Source organism: Rhipicephalus microplus, chromosome X, assembly GCF_043290135.1.
Source record: "Rhipicephalus microplus isolate Deutch F79 chromosome X, USDA_Rmic, whole genome shotgun sequence".
Lineage (NCBI taxonomy): Eukaryota > Metazoa > Arthropoda > Arachnida > Ixodida > Ixodidae > Rhipicephalus > Rhipicephalus microplus.
This window is the reverse complement of record NC_134710.1, coordinates 57613189-57622252: the sequence shown is the minus strand read 5'-3', so window position 1 is coordinate 57622252 and position 9064 is coordinate 57613189. Positions and strand designations below refer to the sequence as shown.

General features: G+C 48.2%; 1 long non-coding RNA gene across 1 annotated transcript; it reads right to left on the bottom strand.

The window, feature by feature from the left end:
• Positions 1-230: 230 nt before the first annotated feature.
• On the bottom strand, positions 231-8838 carry LOC142776847 (uncharacterized). The gene is made up of 4 exons (XR_012887837.1): positions 8525-8838; positions 7477-7555; positions 7223-7283; positions 231-737 (listed from the first exon to the last, which is right to left on the bottom strand). It is a non-coding gene; the product is annotated as an uncharacterized LOC142776847 (long non-coding RNA).
• Positions 8839-9064: the final 226 nt, after the last annotated feature.

Sequence of the window (9064 nt, the reverse complement as noted above, 5' to 3'; positions counted from 1 at the left end):
GCCGACCAACCATTACTCCCACCAGTTGCTCTTCTAAGAGCAACAGTTACTCTTTACCGTTCCTCCCACGTGTTCGAAGTTACTCTTTGAAAACCAACTGCACATGCTTCCAGTAACTCCTTGGGGAAATGAGTATTTATCTCGAGTATGCTTGTCACACGCTTAACACATGGCGAGAGCTCCTTGGAAGAGCACTGCTTGGGTGCTTCTAACACAAAAAGTGGACAATATTGAAAGGAAAATAAATGCTTTATTGTTCTTTTTATGAGGCGACGTGTGACCACACGTAAAAGTAGACTTCGCCACACCACAGCCAGCACTAAACAAACACCATAATACATCAAAGGTTTTCTGCGTCATCCATGGAAAAACAATCTTGAATTTCTAGCATAGGGCAGTCTGTGTCATCATTGGTGAGAGAAGGGCAACTTCTCCAATTCTGAAGAACTCAAGTTTCGCAGCTGGTGTTTCCATCAGGCTAGCGCAGCAGAACGTCACCGCAGGCATATGTGAAGCATCTCATTGCTTCAAGAAAAAAAATAGAAGTGTGAGGTTAAACATGCCAGAATCAATTCATAACAATGAGTCACACACACTGCAGCAGCGCTTACATTCTAGGATGTCTACTGCAAAACGAAATGTGAAAAAAAGGAAGGTTCGGCCAAACGTTACTTGGCAAGCCATATAAATGCTGATGTGGTAGACGCTCTTCACATGATGTCTCAGACAGCAATATTCTGGAAGAAAATGTGCAGCACCTCAACAAGGCATATTTGTAGCAGTTAAAGATACCCTCAGGTTCAGTTAACTTGTTTCCTATACACAGCTGAGTGACATTTCTATGAGCCCATTCACCAATGGGCATTCTAAATGAGGTCATGTGTGTGGCAAATAACACGTACTGTCCGCTCATGTTAAAATACTTATTTAGCTCGTGCACATAGTTGCTCTCGATTCTACTGTTCTATCATACGCTGCTGCGTCTTGAATTATGCAATACCTGTAGGCACAAGCCAAGCATGCAAAGCCTGCTTGAAAGCAACCATTTGCAGAGGCTACATGATAATCTTCAGTATATTTCTTTGTACCTGACGCAAACGGCTGGACAAAACTATAGACAAATAAATGTAGACCGTGCTACCTTCAAAAAATGCTTTAAATTTAGAAAACTAGGGTGCATTTGTTCACTCGGTTGACGAGTCACAGCCACGAAATATGTAAACGAAGCAATATATTGTCACGAGCGGTTGCAATGCACGGCGCATACAGCGCGAATGAACATTCAGACAAAAGGTGAAGAAGGAAGACGACGTTGGGTGTGCTGTCTCGAGACCCCTTGTGGAAGTAAACGCGAACCATCCAGGCTCGCCTGTTTTTCAACCTTTTCGTGTACTTCTTGCGTGTAACATTTGGTGGAGCTGTGCTGGGTACCTCCCACGACCTACGACGGAGCCGTCAGCACCAGAACTTCGTAGAAGCCGTCGCCTTGCCGGACTTTCGCCATCGCGCCCCGACATGTCTCTGGAGCAAAATGACCCCCTCAGCAATGCCTCGGCAAGACCACCGCTGTATCAGCATTACCGAGAGCCACGGCCGTTCTCAGCAAAGCCAGGGGAAGACTTCGATGAATGGCTGACCCATTACGAAAGGGTAAGCCAATGCAACAACTGGAACCCGGCCAGCCAGCTCAGGCATGTCGTTTTTTATTTGACGGACACGGCCCTGGTTTGGTATGAAAACCACGCCGACACGCTTACTACATGGAGCAGTCTTATTGAAGAAATGAAGAAGTGCTTTAGCGACTCGGACACTAAGAAGAAACGAGCGGAAACAGCTTTAGCTCAGAGAGCTCAGGTGATCGGCGAGACTTGCACGACATATATTGAAGAAGTTCTCAAGCTGTGTAAGACCATCGACTCTCGAATGCCCGAGGAAGATAAAGTGGGACACCTTTTAAAAGGTATTGCGGAAGACGTCTATAACTTCCTCATTGGAAAAGACAACCTGAACACCGTATCAGACGTGATTCGGCACTGCCGCACATTCGAGGCGCTGAAAACTCGCCGAATCACGCCGAAGTTTGGACGGCTAGCCAATGTCACGACTGTGGCCAGCGTTGACGCGAGTCCGCAGACAGACCTCTCAGCTACCATTCGGCAGATTGTCCGTGAGGAGCTCCTGCGGCACGAAGAACAAACGCGTTATGCGGTGCCGCGTTGCGCCTCCGTCGCTTTCCGAGACGCCGTCTGCGCATCTCCTCCGGCTACTTGGCAGCATTCGGTGAATGCTGCGGATTGTAACAGCTACCGACACGACCCGCATTATGGCCAGACCGAACAACGCCATTACGACTCGATTGATCGGCGTTTTGATCAGCATCCACGCGACGTTCGCCCACGAAGACCCAGCACTGCCTACGACATCCAAGGGGAGGGGATGAGTTACTCTCAGCCTGTGGCCGCTGTGGAATATTTCAATCAGCGTCCGGAAGTTCGCCCTCTGCCCGTGTGTTACAACTGTGGCACGCCTGGCCACATAGCTAGGTATTGTAACCGACGTCGGGCATTCAGCAATGGACAGTCGGGATCGTTTATGCAACACGGTGGTCGTGCAATGGACACTAATAGGCCAGGAAACACCACTTTTGAAGGCTACTTCCGAGAAGAAAGAAGCCGTCACTTCCCTCTGGACAGCTATTCTGGAGAACAAGAAAGGTATCGAAACCGTTACCGCTCTCCTGCCTCCGAACGTACTCTGACACCACCACCAGCTTTCCGAGCGTCTCGATCTCCATCTCCCAGACGGCGTGTGACGTCATCATCTCCTCGACGCCGCTTCGCGTCACCACCGCCGGGAAACTAGCCAGCGCGGCCGATGGAGGTGAGGTCGCTGGAAAATCTTTGCTGCCGACTCGGATACCTCCACCTATCTTCATGCTGAAGAATAAGGTTAATGTACTTATTGATGGCGTTTCTACCATGGCTTTAGTCGACACGGGAGCAACTGTTTCTGTCATGAGTGTGGTGTTCAAAAATCTGCTGGGACGCAAGGTTATGTTTCATTGGGACCACAGCACAAGCTTTCGTGGAGTGAGTGGGGACTCATTATACCCGGTTGGTGTGTGTAACGTGGATGTCTCCTTGGGTGGTCAAACCTTTAACACTGAGTTTACCGTGCTTCCGCGTTCCACACACGATGTAATTCTCGGCATTGACTTTTTGAAATTGTGTGGCGCCAATGTTGACTGCCGAACAGGAGAACTCAGTATTTGCGGAAGTGTGTCCTCTGCGCTCTTAGAAGAATCATCCCAGCAAGAGAGTGTGTTTTGTGTTTCTGAAGACACTGTTGTGCCCGCTTTATCCGCGATGCGCGTTCCTGTTGTTTGTTCGTCTTCTGTTAGTACTTCGTTCGATGTTGCGGTGGAACCGGTCCATAGAAACTGTCTTAAGAAAAATGTGTTGGTTCCGTATTGTATGGTTTCAGTTACCGATGGATGCGCAGGGCTATGGACGCTAAATTGCTCCACTGAAGCCGTAGTGCTGTCTCAAGGCCTAAAACTTGCTACGTTTCAGGGAGAGTCATTTATACCTATGGCAGTGCTTACAGAACTACCGGATACAGCACAAACCAGTGTCTCGCACACCGCAAACGAACACATGCTCGGAATGGTAGCTACATCGCTCAGTGACCATGAACGTCGTGTTTTGATGGCCCTGCTCTCGAAACACTCTTCAATATTCGACTTTGCACAGCACGACGGCCCCACATCGATTCCTGCATCCCGTACTCGCCATCGCATCAACACAGGATCCGCTGAACCGATTCGTCAAAAACCATATCGTGTGTCCTCTGCGGAGCGAAAGATCATCAGCGCTCAAGTCGAAGAAATGATGGGTAAAGGAGTAATTCGGGAATCGTCTAGCCCTTGGGCAGCTCCAGTAATACTGGTGAAGAAGAAAGACGGCACGTGGCGATTCTGTGTCGATTACCGTCGCCTAAATGCCGTTACTAGGAAAGACGTATACCCACTCCCACGAATTGACGACGCCATCGATTGCCTCTTTGCGGCTTCTTACTTCTCTTCTGTGGATTTACGATCAGGTTACTGGCAAATCCCTATGCACCCGGATGACAGAGAGAAGACCGCTTTTGTAACGCCCGATGGACTATTTGAATTCAACGTGATGCCTTTCGGGCTTTGTAACGCCCCCGCAACGTTTGAAAGGTTCATGGACACTATACTTCGCGGTTTGAAGTGGGAAGTTTGTATGTGCTACCTAGACGACGTTGTGATCTTCGGCCGAACATTTCGTGAGCATAACGAGCGCCTGGACTTGGTACTGAACTGCTTGAGGAAGGCCGGCCTTGTGCTTAATTCTAAAAAGTGCCATTTTGGTGAACGACAGACACTTGTGCTGGGACACCTGATCGACAAAGAAGGTATACGACCAGATCCACAAAAGACAACAGCTGTGGAGGCATTCGAGGCACCTCGCTCTGTGAAGCAGCTACGAAGTTTTTTAGGGTTATGCTCCTACTTTCGCCGTTTCATTCCCAAATTTGCTGACATAGCTCATCCGCTCACATGCCTTCTCCAAAAAGGTGTTCCTTTCGAGTGGAGCTCGGAATGCGACTCATCGTTTCGGCAGCTAAAGCTACTGTTGACGTCCCAGCCTATTCTTCGCCACTTCAATCCGTCATCACCGACAGAAGTTCATACCGATGCTAGTGGTGTTGGCATTGGCGCCGTACTAGTTCAGCGTGTCGGCGACAGCGAGCATGTGATATCGTACGCTAGCCGCTCATTGAGTCGCCCCGAGCGCAACTACACTGTCACCGAACAAGAGTGTCTGGCGGTCGTCTTCGCTGTGCAACGGTTTCGATCGTATCTTTACGGGCGCCCCTTTACTGTCGTCACGGATCATCACTCTTTATGCTGGCTTGTGAATCTTCGGGATCCCTCTGGTCGACTAGCACGCTGGGCGCTCCGTCTGCAGGAGTATGATTTCGTTGTTTCCTACAAGAGCGGCCGGCGACACGCTGATGCTGATTGTCTCTCTCGCCTGCCACTCCCAACGACTGAATGTGACGCGGACAACTTTGATGAATACATCGCTTTTGTGTCCACGGGATTTCCGGATATGGATACCTTCATATCAGAGCAGAGGAAAGACGACAGCTTACAGCCGCTATTCGCGGCCGCGCGGGAGTCCGCTGCAGACAATCGTTTTCGCTTACGTGACGGCGCCCTATATAAGACGAACTTCTCGGCTACCGGTGCGCGCTACCTTTTGGTTGTCCCCAAGAGCCTTCGCAGTCACGTATTATCTGCCATGCACGACGAACCAACTTCCGGACATCTTGGATGCACAAGAACACTCTACCGTGCTCAGGAACGCTTTTATTGGCCCCGGATGCGCAATGATACCGAACGGTACGTCGCCAGCTGCACCCAATGTCAGCGTTACAAGCGACCAACTGACGCGCCGTCTGGTCGCCTTCAGCCTGTTTCGCCTCCTAGCACCCCCTTTGAGCAAGTTGGTATAGATCTTCTGGGCCCTTTTCCGCGATCCACAGACGGCAATCGTTGGGTCATCGTTTGCGTAGACCACTTAACCCGTTATTGTGAGACGGCAGCACTGCCGTCGGCCACAGCAAAAGACGTTTCCATCTTCTTGCTGTTTCAAGTTATCCTCAGACACGGACCTCCTCGCATCGTAATCAGCGACCGTGGGCGGCAATTTACCGCGGATGTTGTCGAAGAGACCCTTCGTCTGTGCTCATCAAGCTTCCGCCATTCCACTCCATACCATCCACAGACTAATGGTCTAGTGGAACGCACGAACCGAACGCTTGCCAACATGCTGTCCATGTACATCGACTCCGCGCACAAAAACTGGGACACAATTTTGCCTTTCATCACCTATGCTTTCAACACCGCAAGACATGAGACCACTGGTTACTCACCTTTCTTTCTCCTTTATGCTCGTCCACCACGCTATAATCTTGACACTATGCTTCCCTACTCTGCTCATCACAGTGAGCCGATCAACGAGATTCTCTGTAGAGCAGAAGAAGCGCGACGCCTCGCTCGGCTACGCACCGTCACCTCGCAAGACCGGTCAAAGATCCGCTATGACGACCGTCACCGACATGTTCACTTCAATCCTGGAGATCAGGTGTGGCTCTGGACGCCTTTACGGAAACGTGGCCTGTACCAGAAATTTCTCGCTCACTATGTCGGGCCCTACGTTATCCTCGAACGCCTCAGTGAGGTCAACTACCGCATAGCACGGCTCACAAGCACTGGACGGCGCTCGGCTAAAACAGAAGTGGCGCACGTCGCTCGCATGAAGCTATGCAATGCACGAACCACTGAGTGACTCGCCCGGCGGGCTTCGTCTGCAAACGGGGAAATGTCACGAGCGGTTGCAATGCACGGCGCATACAGCGCGAATGAACATTCAGACAAAAGGTGAAGAAGGAAGACGACGTTGGGTGTGCTGTCTCGAGACCCCTTGTGGAAGTAAACGCGAACCATCCAGGCTCGCCTGTTTTTCAACCTTTTCGTGTACTTCTTGCGTGTAACAATATCTTAAGGCATGCACAGATATTCTGATTCTTTGTTTGACAGTGTCACAGATAGCTTGCCAATACATATATACTTGAGAGCAACAAGATGTGAAGCTTTTATTAGTTCAACGTCTTGTTGGTTCACAGCCAAACAGGTTACTGCTTGTTAGACAAATTGGAATAAGCACACCATGCTTTCCAAAAAAAAAAGCATTATTAGAAGTTAGCTCCAGGTGTGAATGTCTGCCTATTTATTTTGTACTGCCTTCTACATGTGCCACAAAGACATTTGTTGAGGATGTGCTACCAGTCAAGTCAAGATCGCATACTTGGTCAATGTGATGGAAATACAAACGTTAGAAACACTGCCACCTCTAGTAAGAGCATAACACTTCAGTATCTTGGACTAGCAAAGAGGTGCACAAGAAAGTTAAGCCCACTCTTGCGGAACTTTGAACGCGAATATTTCAGAGTGGGGGAGGTCAACATGCTGTGGCGCTTTGAAACCCACGAAACATCTGCAGAAAACGGGGTAAAGGCAAGTCAAGAAACGCTGTTATGAAGGCCTGCGCATGGACAGCTTTGTGAATCTAGGCCCAAGTGTTATGCTTTGTGCAAGCCAAAATCCATGTAAATAGGGAAAGCATACTTTTAGGAGTACCAGCGTAAACAAATCTTGGCAGTTGGCTTTTCAGTACAAACAGCAATCCCTGCAATGAAAACATAAACATTTTATCTTAACGGTAACAGTGTGAGCACACACACGGGCCAGCGGAGCCATGTCGAATTGTCAGTGCCAGTGTAACCATGTGGCATAATGAACTATTCTCTGGCCAACACATGCACAGTTTGCCCCTAAAAAGCGATGCTTTCATATACGTAGTACAAAAAGTCTGCACTTACCAAAATTCACTTGCTTTCTGTACTTTAGCGTCGTTGGGAGCATCTTTATCTGCAGTATAACCAAATTTGTGTCATATCCCTGAAAAAAAAGTAAGAGACATGCATCAAATATTGTTTCATTTGGTAGCAGTGAAGTCAGGTTAAGAACAGCCAAGTGGGAATCAGCCTAATTATGTGCATGCGGCGAATCCCAAACGGCGTTATTGAGGTTGTCGAAATTTTCGTCGATTGGTATTAACGTCGATATGTGACTTCAACGGCATGCCAAGTTTTCACAGTGCATAAAGATTTCATGATGCAGAATAATGACAGCGCTAACGAGAACATACAGCATTTATGATTGTCTTTTACAATATTCAGTTTTGCTGAGGTTTTGCATCACTAAAGAAATCTGAAAGATTTGGGTCATTCCTCCTCCAATTGTTCTGTCAATATGTAAACTGCTCGCTTGATGGTGCGCTTATAAAATAGTACGTTCAGCGCAGAGGTGAAGCAAGTGACGCAGTGATGTGGGCATATTTTTTTTTTTTAGGCGTGCGGGGAGGGGGGGGGGGGGTCCGCTTATCTGAATAAGCCGGGCAAGCGAATATGGTTGTCAATTTGGGCTCCCTACGCCCGGCCTAAAAAAATTTTGCGCGCAACCGCCTGGCTATGCCAGTGAAGTGATGCGACAATGATTTGTTCACTTACTGATTTACATACACTTTACATCTCTAAAAAATGCGGCCCAAGGCCCCAACACTCAGCCGTTAACATTACATAAAGCCAATGGTAGAAAAGTGCCAGTATGAATGCAGCTACAACCCCACCCCAATGTTTTTTCAAGCGAGGTAGTGTTGCGGAAATGAACTTTTAACTGCAAAAGTACACTGGCACTGCAGTGGTGACAGGGGAAGCAAGAGGGTATGCAGGCGGTAATAGAGGTAATTTAGTCCGATACGGCTAGCAAAGGATACGGTGAATAAGAGCAAATCATTTCTCTTTCAATAGCGCAACCACTCAACAATGTATTGTAAGAGCATTAAATGTTGCCGCAAATGCCACTTACCTGCACGCTGATGCATGCACAGTCCTTTGTCCGACGAGCGAACAGGCTTGCAGATAGCTGAAGACGTGTTTACGATGTGTTTGTTCTACCCCAGCAGCAAAATCCACAACTACTTCGCGCTCCATAAAGATAAATATACACTAACCTTCATCACGAATAAGTAGAAACGCAAATCTGCGACACACACACACGATCAAAACATAGCTCACAAGCCCGCACGTCCATGTGCTCGCCAACCACAGACCATATGAAAATGAGTAAGTAGTGCGAACGCGAACCTAGTTGCGCCGAAAAAAAAAAAAAAAACGTCGAGCAGTGGCAGCACAGGCGTCAGCGCAATAATTTCAGTGTGTTCTCCTAATACAATTATAAAAAAAAACTGAGGTACACTAAAACTCATAAATAAATATAAAGAGTTGAGTATATATTTTATTTAGTGCTAGTCAACATAAACACTGAATAAAAATTACTTTGTAACTTACATTGTTTGCTACACTAGCGCCACACTTGTCGTGCGGGCGCAGATGGCGCATATTTGTC